This window comes from Strix aluco, chromosome 1 (assembly GCF_031877795.1).
Source record: "Strix aluco isolate bStrAlu1 chromosome 1, bStrAlu1.hap1, whole genome shotgun sequence".
Lineage (NCBI taxonomy): Eukaryota > Metazoa > Chordata > Aves > Strigiformes > Strigidae > Strix > Strix aluco.
The window spans coordinates 286,811-298,725 of record NC_133931.1 but is presented as its reverse complement, the minus strand read 5'-3'; positions in this window follow the sequence as shown (position 1 = coordinate 298,725).

Genomic DNA, 11,915 nt, shown 5'->3' with positions numbered 1-11,915 from the left:
AGGCTATTTGCCTTAATTAACCCAGTAATGTCCTGGAAAATGGACTTTTTTGCCACAGCTTGTGCAGCTGATAGCTGGAAACAAGTGTAGATGAACCGTGGAGCTCCTTGCCATGCTCTGCTGTGTAGCCCAGAGATTTTCATGGGTTCAAAAAATGATGGGATGTTTTAATGGGAAAGAAGTCCATGGAGGGTTGTTAAATGCAAAGACTCTGGGATGGAGTCATAGTTTGAGCCCTCTTCTGCCTCAGGATAGGAAGGAGAAAATGAAGAAAAAGGTTTGGGAATCGACATAAGGACAGGAAGGGTGATTCACCCATTATGGTCGCAGGCACAAGAGACACTTGTTAGGGGAAGAAAAGGAAGAACTTTAATTCAAACACTAACAACACCACCACTTAACAGGCACAGTGGGACAGCGAAAAGCATTACCACATCTTAAAAACACCTTCCCCCCACCCCTCCCTTTGTCCCAGACTCAGTTTTGCTCCGGATTTCTCTCCCTCCTCCACCCCGAGGCCTCGCTACCAGCTGGTGCACCAGACAAAACACCCGGCTGGACGGGCTCTTGCCCAGCTCCACACGGCCATTCCCATGGTCCTGCCCACACCCCTGCCCTCAGACTGTGTCCTCTTACTCAGTCTCTAGTTCCACAGCTCCAACCTCCACCACACCTTCCACTGGTCTCTAAGTGTCCCATTTCCCAGCCTCCTCGTTCGTGAGCTCGTGCCTTGCCACGGAGGCCCAGCAGTGCCTATGGAGCAGGATGGATTCTTGCCACTCTCCAGCTGTGGTTGAGCCCTTCCCCTTTCCAGGGTCACTTTTCTGGTGAAAAGCTCTTCCAGACAGCTGCCCCATGGTTCTGTTAAACCTCACCACTGTAAGGCCAGTTCTTGATAGGATCTTCAGTCTAATACACCGAGCCAAAAGCTGTTTAACTGAACCCAACTGAAAGCTAGTGGCTTATTATTTATACATCTACTAGGATATACAAGAAGAAAGGAACTGAGGGGAAAACTCATAGTATTCTGAAGTTCTCAGCCTCCTAGCCCTGGGCCAGACTGTCGTCTGCCAGTGGCCAGCTCCTCAAAGCCTGGCTGTTATCACCCTGTGGCATTGGATACAGAAAAGCCACTCTCACACAGAGATCGGGAACGGGAGGAGGAGTGCACAGGCTGGAAAGCACATGCTAAGGAAAGGAAGACAGGGTAGGGTCGCGCAGCACAGGTCCAGCGCCAGAGCTCGGCTGTGCTGCTCCGGACCTCCCCAGGACTCTGCGGGGAGCAGCTCACGCTCTCCTCGGCAGGTTAATGGCAGCGGCACTGAAGAGTCACCCTGCGGCTGGAGCCGCCTTCCTGGCAGCATGTTAGTCTGGCCTTGGTGGAAGCCACAGGGCTGGGGCAGAAGCAGCCCCATTAAAGACAGTCAATTCTTCCTCGGACAGGGGAACAAGGGCCTCCATGGCCATAGGGACCATCACGGGGACAGCCACAGACTTCAACAGCCCGGAGCGAGCAGTACCCACAAGAAATTCCCATCCCAGATCAGGCCATGAATCCTGGCAGGAACGTGGTGGTGGTGATGGTCCTCCCTGATGAGGGACCCAGAGAGTGAGCTGAGGCAAAACAAACTGGGGCTTGTGATCCGGAGTCACATCGTGACTCACCTGCAGGACAGAGGTTTCCAGAAAGGCTTGTAAATGCTGGGGGGAGACAGTGACCATGGGCCCCACGCAGAGGTAGCTGGAAGAAAGAGGTTCTGGCATTAAAATGTAGGCTTCAGGCAGGAAAATGAAAGCCAGGCCCTCCATGACAGCGTTCCCTGAAATGGTCCGGGTACCACGTGGAGGTCAGATAGTAACACAGAGACATGAATTCGTAAAATGGGGTTGAGAAGCTGAAAAGATGTTGTCGTAAAAGTCTTGCCTCTCCAATCAAAGGAGAGGCCAAATTTGCACCATCTAAATATGGTGAAAACCAGCACAGAGAAAAGAAAAAGAGAAGAGCAGTTTAAAAATGCAGAATCTTTTTTAAACACAATGCTGAAAAAAGTAGAGAACTGGGATAAATATAATACATAGGGCTGAGGAACTGGAATGCTTCACCCTCAGTGGAACCCTGGCACGCCACAGGCTTCCTGGGAGGAGGCTCATCAGGAGGACGCTGCGACGCCAAGGCATAAAACGCACAGGAGCGGTGGAGGAGGGTGTGCTGGTGGCAGCATGGGGCTGTTATCAGGGAGCTCAGAGTGGGGGCAAAGTCACAAACACACCAACAGGACTGAAATCCCAGCTCCAGGGAGCAGGGCAGGGGGAAGGCGAGCAGACAAAAGGGCAGTGGCTCTCTGTGTGGAGACTGAGCTAGAGAGAGTGTCCTCTGCAGTCAGGAGGAGGGGCAGATCCCGAGTGGGGATGGAGAAGGGGCATAAAAACATAAATGACGTGGGCAAGGCAAGCAGGGAGTAATATTTGCTATTTTCCGTAAGAACTAGGCTGTGGGGAAACAGAGGGAAAGATTTCTGCCCACAGCAGACAATCAAACTGTGGCAGCTGCTGCTGGGATGTCACAGAGGCAAAAGCTACAAATGCTCACAGGAAAGAAAAGGCAAGAAAAAGTGAGTCCTCTTCTCAGTGAGGGGGTCACCTGTGGGGCCCAGAGGGACCCATGCTGAGAGCTGGGCTGTTCAACGCGGGCAGACATGGCCTGGGAAATGCTGTGGACCGTGAAGGAGCAGATGGTACTAAATTATTCAGTTTAGTAAAGAAAAGTGCCAGCTGCAAAAACCGCAGGAAGACCAAGTAACATGGAGTGACTGGAATGAAAAGAGCAGATTGTGCTGAAGGTAGGACGGGGAGAAGCAATCCTAGTGTCCACACACCCAGCTCTGGGTTGCTACTGGCCAGCAGCGAGAGTTGTAACAGATGATTTGATGTGAGCAGTCAGAATAAATCCGATGTGGGGATCAGGGAGGGAACGCGCCCCAGCTGGGATAACGCACACGAGCTGTGTCCAGCCAAAGGCGCCGTATGTGCCCCGAGAGGAGACCGGGCCCCTTCGTGGGGCTGCAGCCAGGGTCTCAGCACTGTGGTCAGTGGGGCCGCCGTGCTGTAAGGCAGCGTGGAAGGAGAGCACCCCCCCTCTGAGGGTACCTGCTCAAAGGGGCCATCAACGAGGGGCTGATCGACCCGCGGTCGCAACAAACCTGGGCAGTCGCACCAGTCGGTCAGGATGCGTGGAGTGAGGGGATGCTTATTTTTTCCCATTGAGGTGATAAGGAAATGGAGGGAGGCAAAGACAGAGACATAAATCCTGACCAATTAGTGTTAACGAAGACAATAACCAGAAACAAACCTGGTCAGTGGCACTAACTGATGGGCTGTCAGGGAACCGCGGGCGCACCAGGACTTTGCCGTGGGGACAGATGTAACCCTGAGGGTCTTGGCATCAGCAGCTGGAGGGGCCCCAGCTCACTGGGTCTGGGGAGGGTCCCCCAGCCTGTGTCCCCCAAACCAGCTACTGCGGGGGACCAGTGGGAGCGAGGGGCTCCCCATCAGTGGCTGGCGCAGGGCTGCGGGTCACAGCCCGTGTGCCTGGTGCCGGCTGGCAACGGGAACAACGCACGGCGGCGAGCGTCTTCCCCAGTGCTGGGAGGTGGGGGGGGGTGTCACCATCAAACTTCGAGCTGGACCAGGCGGTGAGTAGGGGACCCCTGGGAGAGGGTCTGTGCGGGGGTGCCAGGTGGACAGAGGGGCTGAACGCGGGGGATCTGCGAGAGCACCTGTGCTTGTGAAGGCAGAGAGATGTGTCTGTGCCCACACTAGTGACCCCGCCAGAGTGGACCTCACCTTTACTAGTAGCCATGTCACCTTTACTAGTAGCCGTGGGGAATAATTGTGCAGCTACGGGCAATGCACATATGGGGACAATGACAAGGTCTTGAAGCTTGGTGGAGTGAGACTTTGAAGCGTGATCAAAATGACCTTGATTAGCGATAAGAAATTCATCAAGGATAGACTTTGATCTCCAAACCCTAGAAAATAAACAGAATGTCCTGGACCATCAAGAGAATGTCTGGGATTGTGTTGAGGATGAGTTGTTTGAAAAACTGGCAAAGGGACTAATCGATTCATTAACTTGGCAATGAAAGTGACTTCTGAGTGCCCTGACAGTGAACTGCCTTCATTACAAGACTGAAAACCCTGCCCAGGTTAAGACCCTTTCCCTGAGCATGTGTAGTCACAGAAGCATTACGTAAGCCATATTCTAAATGCATGTTAATCACTAGCAATCAATATCTGATAGGTGTGTTTGGAAAAGCACTAACCTCTGATTTTTGTGTGTAAAAGAAGCATGAAAACCTGCTGTTGGTGTACGTGATTTGTGGAAAAGTCCCCCAAGCAGCCAGGCCTGAATAAATACACTACCTCTCCTGAGCGTGTTCAGATGGGTTATTGCATGCTGGGCACAAATCTGCTTTTTGGAGAATAACCTCGAGCCTCTGCAGCCCCAGAGGAGAAGGCTGCCTGTGCAGGACCATACTGGGTGGTGCTGGTTTGTACTGGGCAGTACTGGGCTCCAGTGGCCAGGCTGCAGGTGATGGCCACATCCTGCTCTGCAAAGAGGTGCCAGGCAGGTGCTGGGTGGCTGGAGGGGCAGCTGGCAGGATGGTGCGGGGACGCTGCCGGGGTTGGTGCTGGCGCAGGTGCTCTGGCTGTGCAGCAGCTCTGGCTCCGCTCCTGCCTGTGCTGGGAGCTGCCTGTGCTGCCTTTGGGTCCGCCGGAGAGTGTAGGCAGGAGTCATAGCTGCTGTCGTGACAGTGCCCGGTGTCTCTGCCGAGGGCTTCTCGAAGACCTGGTGTGATGCTCCCGACCTGCCGCAGGACGCACGGGCCAGGGCTAATCCCCTCGGCACGGTGGAGGCCTCAGCCCAGAGCTCCAGGGGACAGATGCTGCCATTGCCAAGGTCCAGGGCTGCTGAGAGTGCCTGGGGCACCCGAGCAGGCTGGTCACCCGCAGGGATATGAGGAGGAGATTTACAGGGTCTCTTCCAGAGACCTGGGGCCAGGATTGGGGATGCTGCAGAGACACAACATTTGTCCAGCCCTCACTATTAGCTTTTGCTTCCCCTTACACGGGCACCAGTGGTGCTACCAGGAGTGACCTGGAGGATACCAATGGTGGCTGCAGAGCTCCGGGAGCAAGGACTGACCTGAGGCTGACCGCATTGGCAGCAGCACCGTGCCCATGGGCCGTGGCACTGCGCAGACACACAGGAATGGTGCCCTGGCCACACCGGCCTTTGGCAGCACCCGGAGCTGGCCCCTGGGGCTGAAGGGTGCTGAGCCGTGGCCTCCAGGAGATGGAAGCACCCATCAGCACCCCGATGTGCCTGTCCCCTGCCCGTGTACCTTGCCCTCTGTGGTGCGCTGCCTTCCTCCCCACCTCCCTTCCTGCCCTCCACCTGAGCTCTCAGCTGCCTTCTTGCCCCATCTCACCCGCAGTCAGATCTCAAGTCCTGCGGTGCGCAGCTCCCCGTGCGCTGGCAGCATTTCCCACATGCCGACCGATCAGCCACCGCCGCCAGGCTCCTGGCCCCAGCCCAGAGCTGCGCGTTTGTGGCACAGCTTCTTGCCTCCCAGAGCCAGACTCCTCCGGGCCGGGGCAGATCCAGCCCCCAGTTGCCTCCTGAGTCACCCCCAGCCCCATTACAGGGTGAACCACAGTTCTCTTTGGGTCTCCCACCCAAAGCCCAGGTGTCACAGCCCCTGCACACAGGCACTGCCTCCGGACACCCCCCTGGCAGGACAAGAACCGTGTGAGCCGGCTGGGAGCCATCCCGCCAGGCTGGGAGCCACCAGCCATCCTGCGCCAACGTCCCAGCACCTCTTTTCCATCAGGGCGCAGCAGCAGGACCCGCCTTCCCCGCCAGCTCAGCTGCACACTGGGCAATGCCAGACCTTGCTTGGCCACTCCCAGCAGCAGCACCCCCCAACAGCTCCCTTGCCCTCCGGGGAGGGCTCGTAGCTCCAGCCACCTACGTGGAAGCCACCTACAGTGGCCCCAGGCCACCATCTGTGGGGGCTGCGCTCGCCCCCTCTCCCACCCACCCCTGAGCTCACTGCTCTTGTGCCTTCACTGGCCAAAGCCAACAAACCACCGAGCAGCCCCGGGGCTGGGGGGGTCTGTAACCCCCATATATCCCACCCACCCAACCGCCCCACCAGCGCCCCGCGACGCATTCGAGCATCAGCTGCTGGCGAAGCTGAACGAGGTAAAGATGAGCCCTGAAGGGGCAGATGGGTGGGGACCCACCTCCCTCCCTGCCCGCAGCCAGAAGCGGACCCGCCAGAGAAGATTTCTGGTGTCGGGGTGCAGCCAGATCACCCCGACTCTGCCCGGCACAACAAGCCCCGTGTCCCAGAGCACCTCCGGGGTTTCCAAGCTCCTGGTAGCATTTCGGGAGCACTCGGCCGAGCAGCAGCGATCAGCGGGGCGGCTGCAAGGCCCCCAGGGCTGTGCCTGTGTCCGGCCGGGTGGTGGTGGCCCACATGTGGTGCCATCCCTAAGGTGCTGGTGGCCGGGATCCCGCCGTGCCACAGGGCTGGGGTGGGCTCAGCAGGAGGGAGCGTGCACGGGCTCAGCCAGCCCAGAGCCAGCGCAGTCACATTACAGGGGGGCCCGTTTATTGAGCGGTGATCTCCAGAGCAAGATTTTTCCCTTGCTGCTCTCAGCAGGCTGCTCTACCGGCGACCACCATCCATCATCTGTGCCCGAGGAGCAGGGGGGGAGGACGGGTGCTCAGCTCTCTGAGAAGGGCAGAGCTGCTTTGTCTGCCGGCTGGGGGATGGAGCGAAGGGCAGACCCCGACAGCTTCCTTCAGCTCGGCACGTCCCCGCGGCACCCCGGGGTCAGCTCTGCCATCCCGACAGCTGGGGCTCTGCTCAGCACGGGTGTTGAGGGGCCTCGTGCTCCCCGCTGGAGCGGGAGCTGCAGCAGCAGAGCGCTGTGGCCATGCCATCTCCCGATGTGCCCTCAGGGAGGGCAGGAGGGTGGAGGGGGGGACCTGGGCTGATTCAGAAGTGTGAACCCTTCCCCTTGCTCTGCCCACGAGCTGCAGAGGGAAAATCCTCTGCCAGGAAGCTGGGAAGCCAAATGATAAGCGAGTTCCCTGAGAAGGTGGCAGGAAGCAGCTGTGGCCATGGCACACCCTGGCACCACCCCAGGCTTGTCCTCCTGCCTGCCCCTGCCGCAGGGCAGGTCGCCTGAAGCACCAGCAGAAGTTCCTGCTGGTCCCTGTTTCCCAGAAATCACTTGTCAGGGAAGAAGATGCTTGAGAGTTTCTCTCCTACAGAGTCTGGACTTGCACAATCAGGTATCTCCAAGCCAGAATAAAAAGGATTTTTATCTTTTCTGTTTATCCGTAATTGCCTGCCGGTGCCCATCCCTTGGGTGCTGGGCTTGGCCGGTTCATTGTGGTTTTTGAGAGGACATTTTTGTTATTCTTTCCTTCAAAAGCACAGTGCATTGCTCAGCTCGACGGAGCGAGAACAGGCAGAGCAGGCGTGGCAGCGTGAGGCACCTACAGGCAAGGTGACGTTCCCCCTCGGGTCCAACGCCGCTGGCTGGCAGCTCTGCAGCTCCCGCGTCAGCTCCACGCCCGCCAGGAGCACCCACACTGCTCCAACTGGGAATCCCAGTGCGCGAGCTCCACGCCGTGGGCCGCGTCAGGCAGAGGGGCAGTGGCCGCTGCTGGTTTTCCCTGGTTAATGTCCCCGGCCACGTATGGGGTCTGCCCACAGGTGGGGTGTCCCTGGAGGGCTGCCCGAGCGCGGGGGCTGCCCTCTCCACGCCAGGCGTGAGGCTGCTGCCCGCTACATGCCTCCCCCTCCGCACTGAGCCGCTTGGTGACCACGGCCGCACGTCCCAGGGCTGATGGGACCGGCTGGAAGTCATGTCAGCACTCGAGCTCTGGCGGAGGAGGTTTCTCAAATCAACACCCCAGTGCTGAAGCATCCTTGACACAACCATCTCCCAGCCCTCTGATGTGGTTTAGCCAAGGACACCCACACCCACACCTTCCAGCCGGCAAGGCCACACTACCGGGCCACCGGGAAGCCACGGGCCCAGCGCTGAGTCACGGCGCGGCGGAGGACGGGGACATTCCGTGGGGCTGCAGCCTGGCTTTGCTCACCATAGACCTGTAGCGAGGGGCAGCTGGAGAGGTGGAGGCAGCGCACACTTGTGTTTCAGACACTCCCAGAGACCTGTGCAGTCGCCTGATTTTAATTTACTTCTTTTTAGGGTAAAGGCCATCTGCGCTTTTAATACCCGACAGCTTTGAGGCCGGACAGATACACCTGGCGGCAGCCCGGTGCCACACATACAGATCCTGATGTGACACAAACTCTCCGTGATGGCGATGCCATCCCCCCCTGCACACACCATGAGCGCTCGCCGGCAGACACTCGCAGCCCACCGCGCGCAGGGGCTCGGGGCGCTGGTGGGGGCCGCGGCAGCTGACGGGGGGTTCGTGGGCAACGCAGCTCCAGCTGCTCGGGGCAGAGCTGCAGAGCTTGGCCGAAAGAGCCGTGGCACTTCTGCTGCTGCCAGCCTCTGCCACGGCCACTCGTGTACCTGCCGGCGCATCCCAAGTTGGGGGCAGCAGCCAGTTGTCACGACAGTAAATAAGGAGGTGGCGTCTCCAGAAGTCCCCCGCTAGAGCTCACAGAAACGCGGGGGACGGTGGGTCTGCGAGGGGCACGTGGCAGCGCCGTGAAGCCCCGGGAGGTCTGTGCTGCTGGTCGAGCTGTCCGGGACGGGGGAAGCCAGGGTGACTGCAGGGTAATTAACTCCCCAGGTCTGAAGCCAAGTGGTAAGTCAACGTTCCTCCTTGAGACAACCTGAGCGTGGTTTCATTTGCGTTATCACAAATACCCAGCTCCTGGCACTTCAAGGAAAGCGGAATGTGAAGTCATTGTATTTCGGCTTGTAAACCAAACTAGGAACTGCTGCCCAATTTGAAAACCGCTGCTCATACCCAAATCACAGGAGGGATGGTGCCAGCGCACAGCGGCAAAGCAGCTGCCTGACAGAGAGAGGAGATAACCTGGGTAAACCAACCGGCGCTGCTCAGCACGGACACGGGTTCCCAAATCACCTCCAGGGATTCCGCTGACAGCGCAGTGGAGGCGAGCGCACAGCACACACACCGCCGAGACAGTCCAGGCCACCCACCTGCCATGGACCTGGAGCGGCGAGTCCGGGGGGACCTGAAAGACCTCTCCACGGTGTCTCCAGGACTGGGTGCAGACTGGGCGCAGGCCTAGGGAACAGTTTCCCCAAGGGACGGACAGTGGACACGCCACCTTCCTCACGCAGCTCTTCTGGTTCCAAGTCTGCAGGTCATTTGGTCTTGCAGTCAGGACTCCGTGGCCAAGAACAACCCCCTTGTTTGCTCGTGAGGCTGCAGCTGCTAATGCCAAGTGTGGGAACTGGGCTGGTGCCTTCCAGTGCCAGGAGAATGGGGAATAGGCCCTGTGACATCAGTGTCACCGGATGTGCTGGGCTGACCCCGGCTGGATGCCAGGTGCCCACAAGAGCTGCTCCATCACTCCCCTCCTCAGCTGGACGGGGGGGGGAAATGCAACAAAAGGCTCGTGGGTGGAGATAAGGATGGGGAGAGATCACTCAGCAATTACCATCATGGGCAAAACCAGACTCAACTTGGGGAAAATGAATTTATGATCAGCCAAATCAGAGTAAGATAATGAGAAAATCAAAATTAAATCTTAAAACACCTTCCCCCCACTGCTCCATTCTTCCCGGGCTCAGCTTTGCTCCCCATTTCTCTCCCTCCTCCCCTGCAACAGCACAGGGGGCAGGGATGGGGGTTGTGGGCAGTTCATGGTCTGTTGTCTCTGCCGCACCTTCCTCCTCAGGGGGAGGACTCGTCACACTCCTCCCCTGCTCCAGTGTGGGTCCCTCCCATGGAGAGAGTCCTCCATGAACTTCTCTGACGTGAGTCCTTCCCACGGGCTGCAGCTCTTCCCGAACTGCCCTAGCATGGGGCCCCCACAGGGTCACAGCCTCCTTCGGGCATCCCCCTGCTCTGGTCTGGGATCTGCTGCAGGTGGATTCTGCTCCCCCGTGGACCCCCATGGGTGCAGGGCAGAGCTGCCTCACCATGGGCTGCCCCACAGGCTGCAGGGGAATCTCTGCTCTGGCCCCTGGAGCACCTCCTCCCCCTCCTTCACTGGCCTCGGTGTCTGCAGGCCTGTTTCTCTCAGATATTCTCATTCATCTCTTCTGACTGCTGCTGAGTGGGTTTTTTTCTCCTTAAATATGTTATCCCAGAGGCGCTCCCCCCATCACTGATGGGCTCGGCCTTGACTAGCAGTGGGTCTGTCTCGGTGCCGGCTGGCATTGGCTCCATCAGACTTGGGGGAAGCTTCTGGCAGCTCCTCACAGAAGCCCCCCCTGTAGCCCCCCAGCTACCAAACCCTTGCCACACAAACCCAATACACTGTGTAAGATGCTGGTGATGCTCCCAGGTGGCAGACAGAGGCAGGAGCCCTCCTTTAAGTCTCAGGTCTAATGATGAGCCCCAGGAGCAGGCGGGGAGGGATGGAGGCAGGTCTGGAGGCAGCACAGTCGCACACACCCAGGCACCGGCTGCACAACGCTCCGGCTGGGCTCTGCCTTGCTGGGCAGGGTCTAGCGTCCCTGTACCACTAACACACCAGTGCACGGTGGCTTTGGGAACGGGGCTGAGAGGATTTTGGCCCAAGCCACAGAGACAAAGACAAGGGCCAGGAGGAGATTCACACCCTTCGTGTCTGACAGCAGGTGGCCAAAGCAGTGAGTAAGCCCCAGGGGACGCAGCACACACACAGCCCTGTCCTGGAGAACGAGTGTTTCAGCTCTGCAGCACAGGGACCGGCATTCACGAAGCTGAGAGGCTCGGTGGGGACTCTGCCGCGCTCCCTTTCCCTGGGGAAGGTGTGCAGGTGCTGGAGTCACCCACGGGACACAGGAGCGGCCACCTGCCTGGAGATGCGCTTGTGGGCACCTTTCTTCTTCATCGGCCCTTCTCGGGGTGAGCGGAGGCAGGCGAGCCCCGGGGCTATGGGAGCCAGCTTGTCCTACGTCAGAGGGTGCAGCCCCCTCGGGGGGGGCGGGCAGACACGGGAGTGCAGGCACAGGGCGCATCTGCAGCATCGCCCTAAGCCCCTGGGGAAAGGCCTCCTGGAATCAGTGTTGGATACGGCAGAGCTCAGCTCACTTAATCCATCTCCAAAAAGCCTTTGACGGTGCCTTGGAGAAGGTCATGAAGGAACTAAGCTGCTTCAGCAGTCTGTCACGTCCCAGGGACAGGCTGGGCGGGAGGGAGGGAAGCGTGGGAGGGAATGCTCAGTCCTCATCAGGGAAGAGAGAGCCCTGCTCTCCACTGAAGAGGGGACAGTCTGGGAGCGGGGTCGAGGTGAGGCACCAGCATTTCCATGTGATACAACTCTGTTTGAGCCATCTGGTGCCTGCAGGGAGGTGGGGAGGCTCAGAGACCCGTGCACGCGGCAGGAGGGGATGTTGAGGCCTGATTCGCTGCAGGTGACGCTTGTGTGCGGCTTGGGCCACCCTGGCTGCCCCGAGCAGCCAAGGGAGACCCGGCCCACGTGGCCGGTGGCTGCTTTGTGGACACATCTGACAGCAGACATGTGCAAGTGGTCAGAGGAGTCACGCTCTGGGCTCCGGCAAGCGTCCTGCTGTGCTCTCCACCGCTGTAACGGGACCTGGGCTCCAGCTCAGCGGGAGGCGTCCACTGTGGGGAGATAAATCACAGCCTCTGTTCTGACAAATGCAAAGTTATGCACCTCCAAGGGAAGCCGCCAACTACCAGCGCTTCAGAGGTGTCTAAACGAGCT